Source organism: Sphaeramia orbicularis, chromosome 4, assembly GCF_902148855.1.
Source record: "Sphaeramia orbicularis chromosome 4, fSphaOr1.1, whole genome shotgun sequence".
Taxonomy (NCBI): domain Eukaryota; kingdom Metazoa; phylum Chordata; class Actinopteri; order Kurtiformes; family Apogonidae; genus Sphaeramia; species Sphaeramia orbicularis.
Window position 1 is genome coordinate 17,546,298 of NC_043960.1, and position 15,801 is coordinate 17,562,098.

Sequence of the window (15,801 nt, forward strand, 5' to 3'; positions counted from 1 at the left end):
GTTACTGAGAAAGAAGGAGGACACACAGAATAAAAAAAATTTCTATTATGTCAATTTTCTTGTGCCAAATAAATTCTCATGACTTTCAATAAACTAATTGGTCATACACTGTCTTTCAATCCCTGCCTCAAAATATTGTAAATTTTGCTTCCCCACCCTGTAGTTTTTGCAGAATCCTTCACCGTAAACAGTTTTGTTGTTGTGCTGTTTACAGCCATGTTGAACATTGCATCCCATCCTTCACTTTTCTGATTGTGTGTATGCATGCATGTGTGTGGGTGTATGTATGTGTGCACGTGTTGAGTGTGTGTGCATGTGTGTGTGTGTGTGTGTGTGTGAGAGAGACTGCAGGAGGAGACAGAAGGGCAGAGTCTTAGAACATGTGTGTGTAGGCAGTGCCTTTGCATGGGTTTTTTTTGTGTGTATGTGTGTGTGATTTTTTTTTTTTTTTTTTTATGTAACGGTCGGTTGTCTATTCAGTGGCAAGTATTATCTGTTCACTGCCAGGCTGCCTCCTCCACACTCTGAGCTCCTTGCAGATCAAATCTTCCTCCACAGTTTGCTGTAAGATTAATATTTTTCATTTCCTCTTTTTGTCAGAATGCTCTAATCCTTATCACAAACCGTTCTGTTGTGCACAGTGCACCTGCTACATCTGTGCATTCTGAAGTCTTTCTTAACCAAATGTTCTAATTCACTTCATGATAAATACACACTGCAGGGACGTTTAAGTGAGAAGCTTTGTTCATTTGTCCTCCATGTAAATGTTATACATGTACCTTTTGTTTCCCTTTCGGTGGTAATTTCCATGTGTATGCAGTTTGTTATGTAATATTGCCTGAAAGCAGATACACGCTTGAAACGCTAATCATGTCGGTATGCACAGGCTAATCAGAATGTCAGTTTTATATTGATTGCATGAACATTATAGAAAATGTATTTTGCATGCATGTCAACATAGATGATATTTTATTAGATTTACATTCTAATAAAGATGCCTTAAGGCTCCTGCAAATATTAACATTTTATACTGTATAACTGTAACTACTCATTCCTAAAGCCTGTACATATATGAAGTCTAATAAGTCTGAGAAAAACCAACACTATAAAAAAAAGCAAAAACCTGCAAACACTGAGATATGCAAAAAACACTTATGTAATAACTTTATAGAATGCAACAAACTTGCACAAAATCGTACGATATCATAATTTGTGATCAATTTTACAAAATAAATCTTGTAAAAATGATGATATATTGCAATAAGTAACACTACTACTACTAATAATAATAATAAAAATAATGATGAATTTAATTATTTTTGATTTCTCGTTTTTTACGCCATTATATTTAACCCTGATATTAAACCTACGCATAAAAGTACTTACAAGATCATCGTATTATCTTATTTATTTCGCAAATAAAGACAAACATAGGGACTTTATGTCAAAAGCCAAAGAGGAAAAATAATTTGCAATTTATTTTCAGTCAGCAACTGCAACGTTTTTTTTGACAGCGCTCCATGAAACTCTAGTATTTTGTAATTGCCAGCACAATATGCAATGTTTTATTGCAAACAGTGAGGAAAGGTTGCAAAAATGTCAAATTATGACAAAATACAGGTGTTATTATATAATGAAAGGACAAGTTATTACATTTTGTCAAGCTCTTGCATAATGCTGTTTTTACATAATGTATTCATTGCTGCGTTACTTGATGAATTACCCTTTTCACTTACACAAATAAACATTTAATCAATAACAAATCAAATCAGTACTTAAATAACAAGAAACACCAAGGTTTTGTGCATATTTGATACTATTGTGGTCCGAGGTTTGGGAATAAAGATTAATAAATCTTTCCACACAACTGAAATCTTAAGCCCTTGTGACTTTGTTGCTGTTGACACACAACCCACACACTCATTTACGTTTCCATCTCTCATCTCACTGTATAGCACTTCACCACTTCACAGATGTGCTCGGGTTGTCCTTGGAGATTTCCCTGTGCAAACAAAGCTCTCTTCCCCCTCCATCGCTCTCGCTGATTCCACCCCCTCTGCCTCTCCCTCTCTCCAGCTCGGCTCCTCTACACCCCCCCACCTCCATGATTTCACACCAATGAGCATACCGCGTGGAGCTCCCACTCGCTGGCATCAGAAACACTAGATATCTTCAGTCCTGAGCTACACAGATTCATACAAATATACACGAGCACTGACTAGACGGTGGCTGTGACCTGCCAAAACTCCTTTGGGAACAGGCGGTGATAGAAGAGAAGGAGTCCTGCCACTCTCACACACACCGGACTCAAGGTAAAGGATCCATATTCACTTATTGGATGACACTGTTATGTAATTCTGCTGTGGACACGCTGCTCAGGGCATTACGTGGCTCTTTGTCGTTCCTAATGGTTGACAGAGCTGATTATTATCTCCAGCTTTAAATAGAGGCTTACTGTTAAATTAGGGAAACACTGTTAATGAAGTGATGTGACGTCTTTGTGGTTGATGCTGGACGCAGTACTGAAACTATTGCAAAAGAGAAATACAATGCAAGTGTTTGTGTACACTTTTTTTGCCTGGACGTCTCAATATTTGTGTATTATGCATGCTTTTGGCACAGTTTCCTCCTGCAAAACGCTATTGAAAATTTCCCTCCTCCCCCCTGCCCTCCCTCCCACCTTGCTCCTCTTGATGCTGATAGCTGTGAGGGTTGTTCAGTCCAGTAAATGTCACTCATCATGGCTATCAAAGATGGAGTGGGGGCTTTGAAGCCCACACAAGTGTCACCTCTAGCTGAGGTTTATCCAAACCCTTTCATTAGTCACATATTTCCATATTGACCCCTACTCTTGTGCATATCCCTCCACTCTCCACTCAGTGACTATAACACACAAACAACTATTACACACATATGGTCAGTTCAGTGCATTGCACACAGCTCCTGGTTTTCATCTATACATGCCATCTTTGTGGTGTAGTCACTAAATACAACATTATCCTCAATATACATTTTTGGAACTGGACTTTTTTTTGCCAGACACCTTCAGATACCACCTCCCTTATGCAAATGTGTTTTTAATACTAAGGATTTTTGCATAATGTGAGAGAGAATGTTTTGGTTTGAGTTTTCTCAGTCATTTTTTCAAGTGCTTCAGGGTTTGCATTTATTTGTTTGAATAATAAATAAGATGATAAGCCAATTAAAAAAAAAATAGCAAAGCAACCCATATAGTTTTTTTTGCATGGCAATATTTTAGTATTGATGTCAATAATGGGCTTAGCTGAAACCTAAGAGACTGAGACTAAGAAGTGTGACCCGTCCCCGATAATATTTGGCAATATACTTCTTTACCATATTAGTTTGGTTAAGTGTTGTGGTGTTCCACTCAATTGTCACTAGATATTGTAATTATTTTTAATTTTATTTTATTTTATTTTATTTTATTTTATTCTATTCATACTTTCATTCATTTATCCATTTATGTATTTATAGAAGGGGCATTGCACATTATTGGACACAGTATAGAATATCATGTTGGTGTAAGCTAGGTTCTAATAGTTCTGGATTTTTCATTATAGTTTAGTTTTATTTAGTTTTGACTTTTTTTTTTCTCTAATTCACTTAGTTTTAATTTGTTTTTAGAGCAGGTTTGCTAGTTTTTATTAGTTTTCGTTATTTTCTAAGTGCTTAGTTTTAGTTTAGTTTTTTTTATATCTTTTCTCTTCTTCGCCGTCGTATTCAAATAAATCCCAGACAGGACTCTGCTGCTTTCTCCCAACTTTAGTCTCCATGTTTCCAGGTAGAGTGGGGACCAGAAGACGACACTAAACCACAAGTGACAAGCAGTGATGGACCATTAAATATGGTGCCGCTAGCTAAAATTGCTTGAGGGAAATAAATCGCTTTCGTATCAATCCGACATTGACAAAAACGAAGGGAATTTTATCTGAAATTTTTATACGTTTTAGTTAGTTTTGTAAACACACAATACAGATTTAGTTAGTTTTCGTTTTTTTCTTTTAATTATAGTTTCTATTTATTTCACTTAACGAAACGTTTTTTTCAATTCTAGTTTTCATCATTTTGTTAGTTTTTGTTAACGATAATAACCTTGGGCGTAAGTGATAAATTGCATCTTTAGTCCCTTGGCAGGTTACAAACAATAAAGCAATCCACTCACAATTAATATGGTATAAAATGCATGTTTTAAGGTGCAACAGCTGAACTGCTCTTATTATGTATATGTATAATATATGGAATGAGACAAAAACACAAACAGACTTATATTCAATGACAGAATGGTAAATGTTATCATTCATGTTTCTGCAAAGTACTAATATCCCTTTTACAGCTTTGGAAATAATTGGCAAAATAACAATTTTCTATAGAAATTCTGAATTTGTGTCCTTCAAATGACCTTTTAATACTTTGGTTTGAGAACATTTCTGGTACAAATGTTCTTATACCATGTCAACACTGATACGAATATTTCCCAAATAGGTATTTTCCCCCCTCCATTGAAAAAATAGGACCATGAGTCTTGCAGTCCAACAGCATATTTCAAGATATTTATTGACATTCATTTGACCTTTCAAGAATTGGTTCATTCTTTTTTCACTACTGTGTAAACTCTAAAGTGGGTAAATTCTAGATAACGACATAGCCTGTGGAATTATAAGCAAGGATTCAGATGTAGATACAAAAATCTAGGATATCCGGACTTTTAGTGGTCGAATTTTAAACTTGATTTTATGGTCATTTTAAGCTAGTAAAATGTAAATGTGGTCCCTTTTCTCAATAGCATCTTTTCTTCCTTATAGAGGAAAGGGACCACATTTTACTAGCTTAACCCTTTCATGCACGAATTATGAGAACCTTAATAAAAAAAAATTTCCTGAGTGTTTTTATTCCTCTTTAGGCATGAAAAAAAAACAACGCGACTGAAAATTCTCTTCTGAAAAATAAATAAAATTTAAAAAATAAATAAATATATATATTTTTTAATTTTAAAAAATACATTAAAAAAATAATAATAAAAAAAAAAAAATATGAACCTATTTTTCATGAAGTTGCAAAAATGTCCACTCAGCTGGACACCACACGTTTAATTTTTGATATACAGAACCATGTATTTACAGATAAATTGTGTGAAAACTATGGGGAGGGCTTGTGATTCTGGGGGTTTATGCTCAGGAGAGATCTACATAATGTTACCAGTTCATGTCAGAAAGATATGTAGTGTCATAAAACTTTAATAAAGATATGAGTAAAAAAAAAAAAAAAAACAACAGCAAAAAAAAAAAAAAAAAAAACAATGAAAAGAACAGAAAAATCCATGAATATACAAGAGAACAGCTGTAGAATAGCTGTCCACTGTAGTGACCAGTATGCATGAAAGGGTTAAAATGACAATAAAACCAAGTTTAAAATGCAACCACTAAAAGTCCGGATAGCCAAAATCTGAAGTCTGGGTTTGACCTCTCAGGGTCACTCAAGGTCAAAGGCCATGGCATCAAATGAAAGCCCATATGTGACTTCTTATTATATCAATATCTTCAACTGTTTTCAAGTTATAGCACTTTGAAATGCGTCCTATTATAAACCAATGGAGATTTTTGAAATGTTCAAAATCAATATTTCCCAGTTCTTTGAACAAACTTGGTAGGCCTTACCCCAAAGAAGTTCCACAACAGATATCGAGTCATTCCGACTGACGGTTTCAGAGAAGAAGATTCGGGAAAAATTATTTATGGACGATGGACAGATGACGGACCACAACTGATACCAATAGTCCCTTCGAGCCATTGGACTAACAAGAAAGAAAAACAAAAAAAAAATTCTGTCCACACAACATTCATTCTATAATACTTATGTACATATTAGAACACAAAAACAACTACAAACCAGAGTGTTCTCAAAGGATTTGGAAAGTATCTGGAAAGCGTTTTACTGTTTTAAAAACAATTTTACTGCAAAATATGTGCATTTGTGTGGGTGGGTGGTGGATATTTACTTGTTCATAAAATCATGTTTTTGTCTTCACTCAGGGAAATATACTTTATTTCTTTATTAAATATGTAAAAGAAATATTTCATCTGTGCGTTAGATTTTTTTTTCTACTCATGTTTGCAAACAAGAAAACGTTACAGCTTCACAAAATGTATCTATGCTTATTTCTAAAGCTGTATATACAATGTCAGCTATTGGACGATCCACTATTTTTTTTTTTTTTTACCTTTCCTTAACAGGCAGGATGTGTTTGGGGTGGATGGCGGATTTACAAAATCCAGGAGCTTGACAATGGGGACTAGAGTCTGCATCCTAGTTCCGGATTTAGGTGTAGGCATTAAAAGGTTATGCTGTGTTTCAAATATGAATACATACATTTCCATCACATTTGTGCAGACATTCACTGAATTAAACTAAGCCCCTTTATCTTTTCAAGTGCTGCTGGTTTTACATATAAGCAGAAAAAATTTGGTTATACTGTTGTGTCAACAATATAAGAGACACAGTTCTAAAACTCTACAATGTATGTGTATAGAAGTGTTGATATGACATGTGATTTTAGTTTGAGGATGTTCAGAGGGTTTGCAGAAACATACATCAGCAATAGTGTTTGTTTTGGTGAATCGACTGTAATTAACAGCTATTAGTTTTAGAAAGATCTGGTTAAAAAGTCAAATACCAATTGAAATAGTGACCTGATAAAGTCTGCACATCTTTAATACATCCCATGCTAAAGAAAACACCATGTCATATTTCATCCATTTCATTGTTTTTGTTTTTCATTTCATGTAAGTGGCTTCAATTTGTACGTAATATTTAGTATTTATTCCAGCATTCAGATTGTTTTTATTGTTGGTGTGAATATGTTGTGTTTGTTAAAGTTGACCCAGGAACCTTCAGCCTGTATCTTTTCAGTCTGACTGTATAAATTAATTACTTAATTAGTGAAGTTTATATTATAAATTGTCGTTTTGTGAGTGATTGGATTTATGGTTTGGATGGATCTGTGGACTGTGTTTGTTCTTCAGACTGAAATAAAACAATAAAAACAAACAAAAAATAATAATAATAATAATAATAATTCTATCGATCTGTGGAACATTGGAGCAAAGTTCAAAGTATCACCAAAGTTAGTGGGACGTGCAGTATCTCCTTATAAATACAACTCTTTGTACACAGTGTTGGATGACAGTGTTGTGAAATTTCACCCAATGCAGTGCTTATGAATTTTAAAAGCAAATCATTCTACTGATGATTCATCCTTTGAGTTACATAAGTTACACACAAGGTTTTAGAGCAAACATTTTAATAGGAATAAGTTAATTTGCATGAAAACTAAGACTAATTTATGGAAAAAGTGTTTATAACCAGGTCTGTGTATTATTGAAGAAAAGCAGAAGACTGGAAAAACTGCTTTGGATATTTTTATTCAAGTAAAATCTATTATTTCTTTTTACAAACAGGCAACATGGCTATTCAGGGGTTTATGCATTGAATTCTAGTTTATTTATTGTTTTTACATTTATATTTGTATTTATTTACTTAGCACAATAAAAACAGTGCAGGGAGGGAACGAAGCCCAAAGGACTTGTACAGAGTTCCACTCCCATCATCTACTATAAATAGAAAATAAAATGTACAAACATAAGAAAACAATAATTAAACAACAAATAACAGTATAGAAAACACTGAAAAAGTCAGGACAGGAGATGTTTTTTCAGTGAGTTTTTGAAAGATGTAAATGACAATATAGACTTCAGAGACATTTCTAGATTGTTCCACAATTTAGGACCTCTAAATAAAATATTAAATTGATGACCAGATGTTCGACAGAAGGGTAAATGAAGATTGTCACTATGTCTAGTTGAGTATAAATGTAAATCGGAAGAAAAACTAAAAAAATTATGAAAAGTATCCGGATGATCTTGCTTATTATTGATAAACTTGTGCACAAATAAACATGAGTGATAAACACTGAGTTCATGAACGGGTAGTATTGAATATTTCCTAAAAATTGGTGCAGATGGTTCATATATCTACTAGACAGTGAGATTGCTCTCAGGAATCTCTTCTGGATTATCAAGAGTTTGCTAAGATAAGTTGGATAAGTTCCTGACCAGACAATATTGCAGTAATTCATATATGGAAACAGAAAATTATAATACAAAGTCAAGTGAGCAGAGTGATGAATCAGGGGACAAACTTTTCTCAGTATACCAAGCATCTTCATTGATCTTTTGCATACATGATTGATATGGCTATTCCAATTAAGACCTTCATCCAGAACAACACCCAAAAATGTGGTGTGAGGTACTTGATGGATTTCAGTTCCGTTAATTAATATTTTAGCTTCTTCTTTTGTGTAAGATTTATTTTTGTTGCAGAAGATCATGAAGTTACTTTTTTTTTACATTGAGTGTTAATTTATTAATCTGGAACCAATTAGAAACAGTTTGTAATTCATTATTTACCGATGTAATAAGGGACTTAAAGTCATCATGAGCGGCTGTAAGACAAGTGTCATCAGCAAATAATGAGGGAAGAAGATTATTGCAAGACACAGGCATTTATTGCTATTTTATCTGTTGCACTTTAGTCAGGGCATCCTGAACCAAGTTTGTTGTATCTTGTAATTTGTATTTATTTATTTAGTTACAGGACAGTGTGAATTGGCATTAGTTACAAAGAATGAGATGCATGCACCAGATTTAGCAAAGAAGCTAATTTCCATCTGTTGTCCTGAATGACGAATATAACAAACATCATTGCTATTCTATTCTATTCTATTCTATTCTATTCTATTCTATTCTATTCTATATACTGCTACAATGTGCAGCACCATTGTCATTACATGTGGTGATGCACTTTAGCTGTAAAAAAAAAAATATAAGTTGCTGTGTGTTTATTGCTTGCGCCTGACACTACAGCTGCAAATCCCACTGAAGAGAAATGCTTTTAGCAGGCAGAGAGACAGGCCTAGGAGCGGAGCTGATTTCTGCAATGCAAAATAAATCCCTGGAACAAACTGATTACATAAATGGCAAAAGGCGGGATGAGCGATAAAAAGACATGCGCTCACTCTGTAGTGCTTGAGCGGTTAAACCTCTAAGTGTGTAGGTTTCCAGACCAACAGGCCCGGATTAAAAAGGAAGTATTATTCACCTGGCTCTCACGGTTTGTTAGGTAAGGTGGTGCACAAAGGCTGCCTGGTTAAAGGTTTGCATTCAGCATCAGAATGTTTGCAAACAGCTAAAAAAAAAAAAAAAAAATCATGATTGCTACTACTTTATGTAACTCAATCTTTTTAACACAAAGTCCTAAATCTGAAAGCTGATAAATCCTTACTGTTAAAGCCCTCATGTTACCCAAATATGAGGTTCAGCTAAAAAACAAAAGAAGAAAAATTAAAAAAAAAAAAAAAAGAAAAAAAGCCCACTCATTCTAGTCACATCCCATCAAATTTGCATATAGCCTTCAGATGACATGTTCTAATTTTATCTCCAAGCAAACTGCTATCCCAAAGCTAATGCAAGTGAGTGGTGTGCCCTTATCATTCTGAACACCCCTGGCACTCATGTGCTTTTAATAGTCCACGTCCTGCCAGTGACAGGCAGATTTACATGAGTGTACTCTGGCATCCGGCAGCTTTGAAGGCAAATAACTTGGCCATAGATACGAAAGCTTTCCTCATTTATAGCCAAGGCGAGACAGAGTGGCAAGAGATTTGAGTCAGCTGTAAGATTTGTCAAAGACAGATGACAGCTAATTTTATATTTAATGGAAGAGGTCTGCCATGTGGGGATGGGAGCTGTGAAGAAATGGGTTTGAAACACACTGTACCCACTGTTCTGTGCTGAACTGAAGCTTTTAATTTTTCTGTTTATGATTGATTTTAGTTGCTAAGAATGGCTATGTAATAAATGTAACAACGGCATACAGCACAGTCAGTACACAAATTATTCAGAGAATTTATGGTGGCAAAAATACTGATACCAGACTCACTACAAATAAAAAATGCTGCTTTAAATCTTCGCTTAAGAAATGCACCATCAGCAAACTGGACTGAAAATATAATCCATAAAAGTATTGTACAGTAAAATGATTGGTGTTTTACCATAATGGGATGTTTTTGGGTTCATTTTACTGTTGCAGATGTTAAAGGTTGAGCTCATTTGAAAAAGTTTATATACTGCTGGGAGTTTAACCTTCCTCTTGTGTTAGCTTTCTGTTACTATCTCTTATGTTAATGGGTCGGTTTTCACCCATGTCTTAAATCAGATGTAATATCTTCCTAGATATGTAGTTGTGCACTTGGTTTTGTATTCATTTTGTATTATCTTTGGATGTTGTTTTGTTTGGTTTGTCTGACTTTATACTGTATGACTTTATAGCTAGTTGAGTATAGCTAACCATTAACCCTTTCATGCATGAGTTATGAGAACCTTAGTTGAGGTGTTTGTTTTTGTTTGGTTTTTTTTTTTTGAGTGCTTTTATTACTCCTTAGACATGAAAAAAACAATGAGATTAAAGTTTTTTTTCATAGATTTACAAAAATGTCCACTCAGCTACACCATGAATTTTATTCTTGAAGCAAAGAAACATGTATTTAAAACCCAGTATCATAAAGCAATATGAAAACAATGAAATGAAACCATGTTTAATGCTGCTAATCTGATGTTTTCTCACATTTTAACATATTCTAATACAGTCTACTCTCGTTAAACCGCCCGCCGTTATACCGCCATTTCCGCTTATCGCCATCCGCCAGCCCAGTTCCATGCACAAACAACACTTATACCATTGATTTCCCGACCGTTATACCGCGCGCGGCGCGGCACCTCCAAGGTGCGGCTCCCAGTGTTGTCTTTTCCGTGGAAACCGGGTCGAAATGGCTCTTTGAGTGTTAAAGCTTGCCGATCCCTGCCTTACAACATAACAGAATCAAGATTTATTTAGAAACGCAATTAGAACGGGTTAACGGAGGCAGCATAGACATCATATAGTAAAGACATGCACATTATGGACGCAACCCGTTGTAACGCCATTTTCGCTATACCGCCAATTTGGCCGTGAACGGAAGTTGGCGGTATAACGAGAGTAGACTGTACTAGTTATTTCTCACTTCATGGAGATAATATGCAAAAAATAACAATTAACAATTGATTTCCACTCAAGAACCAATCAAGAACAGCAAAGTTACAGTACTGGTATGAATTGCAGTTTATAAAATGATGCATAAGCATCCACTGTGTTGGCTGATAACAAAAAAAAGCAAAAAAAAAACTCTTTTTGTCTAACAAATAACTGATTTACACTTAAACATGTTACTGCAGATCAGGTTTATCAAGAACAGCAAAGTTACAGTAATGGTATGAATTGCAGTTTATTATGCGATGCTGCATAAGTGTCCACTGTGTTGGCTCATATGGAACTAAAACAACTAAACCCATGAATATACAAGAGAACAGCTGGAGAATAACTGTCCACTGTAGTGACCACTGTGCATGAAAGGGTTAAGGCTATTATTATTTAGAAGGGGGCAGGAAATATACGATTTTCTTCATCCTGCTCCTTTTAGAGCATGGGTGTGTAAATGTTTGTTCACATGATGATTACAATGGGTTACAAAAAAATGGTTTTTGCAAGTTGTCTAGGTTTTTTCAACCGAATTCGGACCATTTTGTACCGCTAAATCCAAAAATGACATCTGTTTTTCTCAATCTGGTCAGGTTTTTTTGATTTTGAAAAATTTCATCTTCTCACAAAATTGATTACATTTTTGTGACTTTATCAGTTGATTTTTTTATATAGTTCTCACCCAAAATAGGTTTTAAGAGAAAAAAAAATCATTTTCTAACAGGATTCCTGTTAGGTATAATGGTGTATTCACCGCAGATGTAGCAGAATACGCCAGGCTTATTTTTGTAAGATCTTCTAGTCGAAGCCATTTCACTCACCTGTTATATTAAAAAAAAATAATCATAAATTGGCAAAAGTAAAATCTTCAGAACTTGTTTATTGCAAGAAATATGAAAGAATTTTGTATCATATGATGTGAAAATGTCCATAAATGTAAGCAAAAATGTTAAAAAGCCTATGTGTAGCATAGTTCAGAAAGTTGACCTGATTGAGCAAAATTAATGTGATTTTTGGATTCAGCACACCAAAATTATCCTAAATCAGCTCAAAAAACTTAAACAATAAATTTGTTGTTGACCGGTGTTATTCACCTCCTAAGAACCAGCAATGGGTTTTCTGTCCACATTTGTGGACAAGAGTTTCACAACTTAATACAAAAAAAAAAAAAAAGAAAGAAAAGAAAACTGTCCACCACAAAGGACATTCCATAAAAATTTTAAAAACTACATCTGAAAACACTGTTGCATCATGATGTTTCCAATATAGGCACTTATTTAATAAAAAACAAAAAACCTTGTACTTTGCTATCATTTCCTGGGTCTCAGGAGGTTAAATGTCTGCTGATGAAATGCACAACGAATGGAAGAAATTAAATGAAAGATACACTAAAAACAATTAGCTATCATCCAATTTGTTTCTCATCACTTAGTTACCTTGTTAAGCTTCCTTATCCATGAAAATATTGGTTTTAATTTATTTTATTTTTTTTAATTATCTTTTTATTTGAAAGGCAAATGTCCATCACATATTAATTACATAATAATTCAAAAAAAAAAAAAAAGAAAACAATAGGATGGATATGGGAAGTTTAGATCATTATATCCATATTGCCCTTCTATAATTTTTTTTTTTATGTACTCTTAATTTTAGTTGAAACATTAATACAACAAAACAGAACAGGGGAGCGCACCACCTCATACAATCATAACCTCACATAAAATAATAATAATAATAATAATAATAATAATAATAATAATAATAATGGATTGGATTTATATAGCGCCTTTCTAGACACCCAAAGCGCTTTACATTATTGACCCATAAAAGCAGGTAGATTAACACAAAGCACGAATATAATCAAATGAAATCTGATCTGGTTGGTTTTATGTACTCAGTCCCTTTAGACCAGATATTATAAAATTTTTCTTTTTCAACTCTGAGGGAAAACGATATCTTCTCCATAACATAATTCTCATAGACAGTTCCAATCCATTCATCAATGGTGGGCAGTTTCTACTTTTAACCATTTCCTCGTAACTGATTTCTTACTGGCTGCTAACAATATAGCCAATAATTTTTTGTCTTTAATGTTCCATGACTCAAACGATAAATTACCCAAATACAGGGTGACACAAAAAAAACGGGAACTTTTTAACAATCCAATAAAACCAGGAGTGATGGAAGAAAAATATTTTATTCATAGTAATTGAAACCTTAAAACATGCCATTTAAGAAACAATGATGGAATTTTCGTTCTTTAAAAATGACAGGGTGACCCAAAAAAATGGGAATTTTTGAAGTGCGTATTGGCAGACATGAGCAAGTGGCAGCACTGTGAGACAGTGACCTTGAGCAAGTAAACACACCCCCATTTTAGGAACCACTGGCGGCTGTGCGAGAATTGTTCGGTAACCGTGTGATCTCAAGATTCGGTAACATTCCCTGGCCCCGATTTGTCCGTTTGTGATTTTTTCTTGTGGGGCTATCTCAAGAGTAAAGTGTACACGACTCGACCAAGAACTCTGGAGGAGTTAAAACAGAGAATTCAGGATGAAATTCACAGTATCCCAGCTGAGATGTTGCAGCGGTCAATGAGGAATCTCAACAGCAGATTTCAAGAATGCATTCGTACAGGAGGACGCCATCTACAGGAAGTAATTTTACAAAAATGAAATTTCCATCATTGTTTCTTAAATGGCATGTTTTAAGGTTTCAATTATGAATAAAATATTTTTCTTCCATCACTCTTGGTTTTATTGGATTGTTAAAAAGTTCCCGTTTTTTTGTGTCACCCTGTACTTTTAACCATTTCCTCGTAACTGATTTCTTACGGGCTGCCAAGAATATAGCCAATAATTTTTTGTCTTTAATGTTCTATGACTCAAACGATAAATTACCCAAATACATGGTCTCACATTTAAATAAAATGTTTACATTAAATACATTTTGTATATGTTTGTGAATCTCTTCCCAGTAAGGTCTTATAACCAGACAGTCCCAAAAAGTATGGAAGTGGTTGGCTCCATTAGACCCACAAAGTCTCCAACAAGCGTCCCCGCTACCTTGGTGTCGCTTCTGAATGGGTGTGACAAAAAATCTTATGATGTTTTTCCAGCAGAACTCGCGCCATGTGTTTGACCCAGTTGAGAACCATTGTAGTTGGCATATTTTCTCCCAGTTCTCCTGTGTAATCTTTACCTTCATTTCCTTTTCCCACTTATTCTTTATGTATTCTGTATTCTCTTGTTTAGATAATTGTATGGCATTATATAATTTGGAAATAATTTTGGTGTTTGCTCCGGGTTTAGTTAATGACATAAACACCTCTATGAACCCTCTCTCACCTTTTTGTAATACCTCTTTAAAATTTGGTTTTTATGTTTTTGGTGTGAGCCTCTGGGCCTTTTTTTTGTCAGTATACCCCTCGATGTGCACCCTGTAAGTCATCAACTCTATACTGAACTGGCCTCACATGTGTGGACATGCCTGTATTTGCTTGTTTTTTTGTGCAGGTATACTGGAAAACAAGGCAAAGTGAGAATCCCCAGAAGCTCACATGATTGGGAGAGGAATAAGAGCCAAAACTGTCAGTGTGTTGGCTGACAGTGCACTTATGATTTCAGTTTTGGTTCTAATTATTGCTGTATAATCTTGTATTTATAACTGGTTCCAAAGCGACTCTAACAACACAAAGGTCCTAATTTCAACTACAGCATTTCATAATCGAGTGAATTTTTTTGATTTTAATTATTTTGTTGAAATAGAGGTTCCTAACAAAATGAAAAAGCCTTGATGCAATACAGACATTTTACGTGGTTCATTTATGTATTTAAAACCTAAAATGGGTCGGTGCTGACCCTAACACAACACGAAAGTTAATCGCCATTATCTACTGCACATCAGTACTTCTTTATGTGTGAACTACATGTTTATAAAATTAACTTTTTTTCCCTTTTTTTTTTGAGATTTTCTCTTAGAGGCTCCATTAAAATATTTCATACCCCTTGGGATCCATTTTTACGGTATTTCAATTCTTTAAATTTCCCTCGGAATATAGATGATTAAACATCATTGAGAAAGAGGGGAAAAGGAGAGGAAAAGAGGGGAATGAGAGATTATGTGTAGTCTTTTCCTTTGTTCTCTTATTTCTGTGTACTATACTAACTTTTTACTTTTACGATTTGAGTTCCTTTATCATTATTTATGGTTTCCGTTTTTGATTTTCTTTTACGTTTTTCCTTATTTTTTATTCATTGATTGATTGATTTTTTTTTTTTTTTTTGGCCTGTGGGTTGGGTGGGTGGGAAGGGATGGGTGTTGACAGTCAGATATGTCATTCTTGATTGTGCATTGACTGTTACGAATTGATATGTCTGTCGTATTCATTGAAAATGTTCAATAAATATAGTTGTAAAAAAAAAAAAAACTTTTTGTAAGATCAGAAAAAAATGTTTATAGCAATGCATTTCCTGGCAAATCCAGTTTGTAAAATTAGCCTTGGAAGACAAAGAATGAACAAAAGAGTAAAATTAACAGTATTTTTTTTTCTGTGTGATTTATTGAAGTTGAGATATATAGTTACATATTATAGAAATACTTGTGTACAAATAAAAGGTTTAAAGGTTAACCCATAGGGAAATTCAATCTCTG

General features: G+C 34.3%; 1 protein-coding gene across 2 annotated transcripts in view; it reads left to right on the forward strand.

Moving 5' to 3' along the window:
* The first annotated feature begins 2,103 nt into the window (after positions 1–2,103).
* Positions 2,104–15,801, forward strand: part of LOC115417438 (regulator of G-protein signaling 8-like) — a 59,259-nt gene continuing 45,561 nt past the window's right edge. The window contains exon 1 of one of the 2 annotated variants that reach the window (XM_030131361.1): positions 2,104–2,312. The gene's annotated coding sequence lies outside the window, so the exon portion shown is untranslated. The remainder of the gene's footprint in view (positions 2,313–15,801) is intronic. The other variant, XM_030131359.1, reaches the window with a different exon arrangement.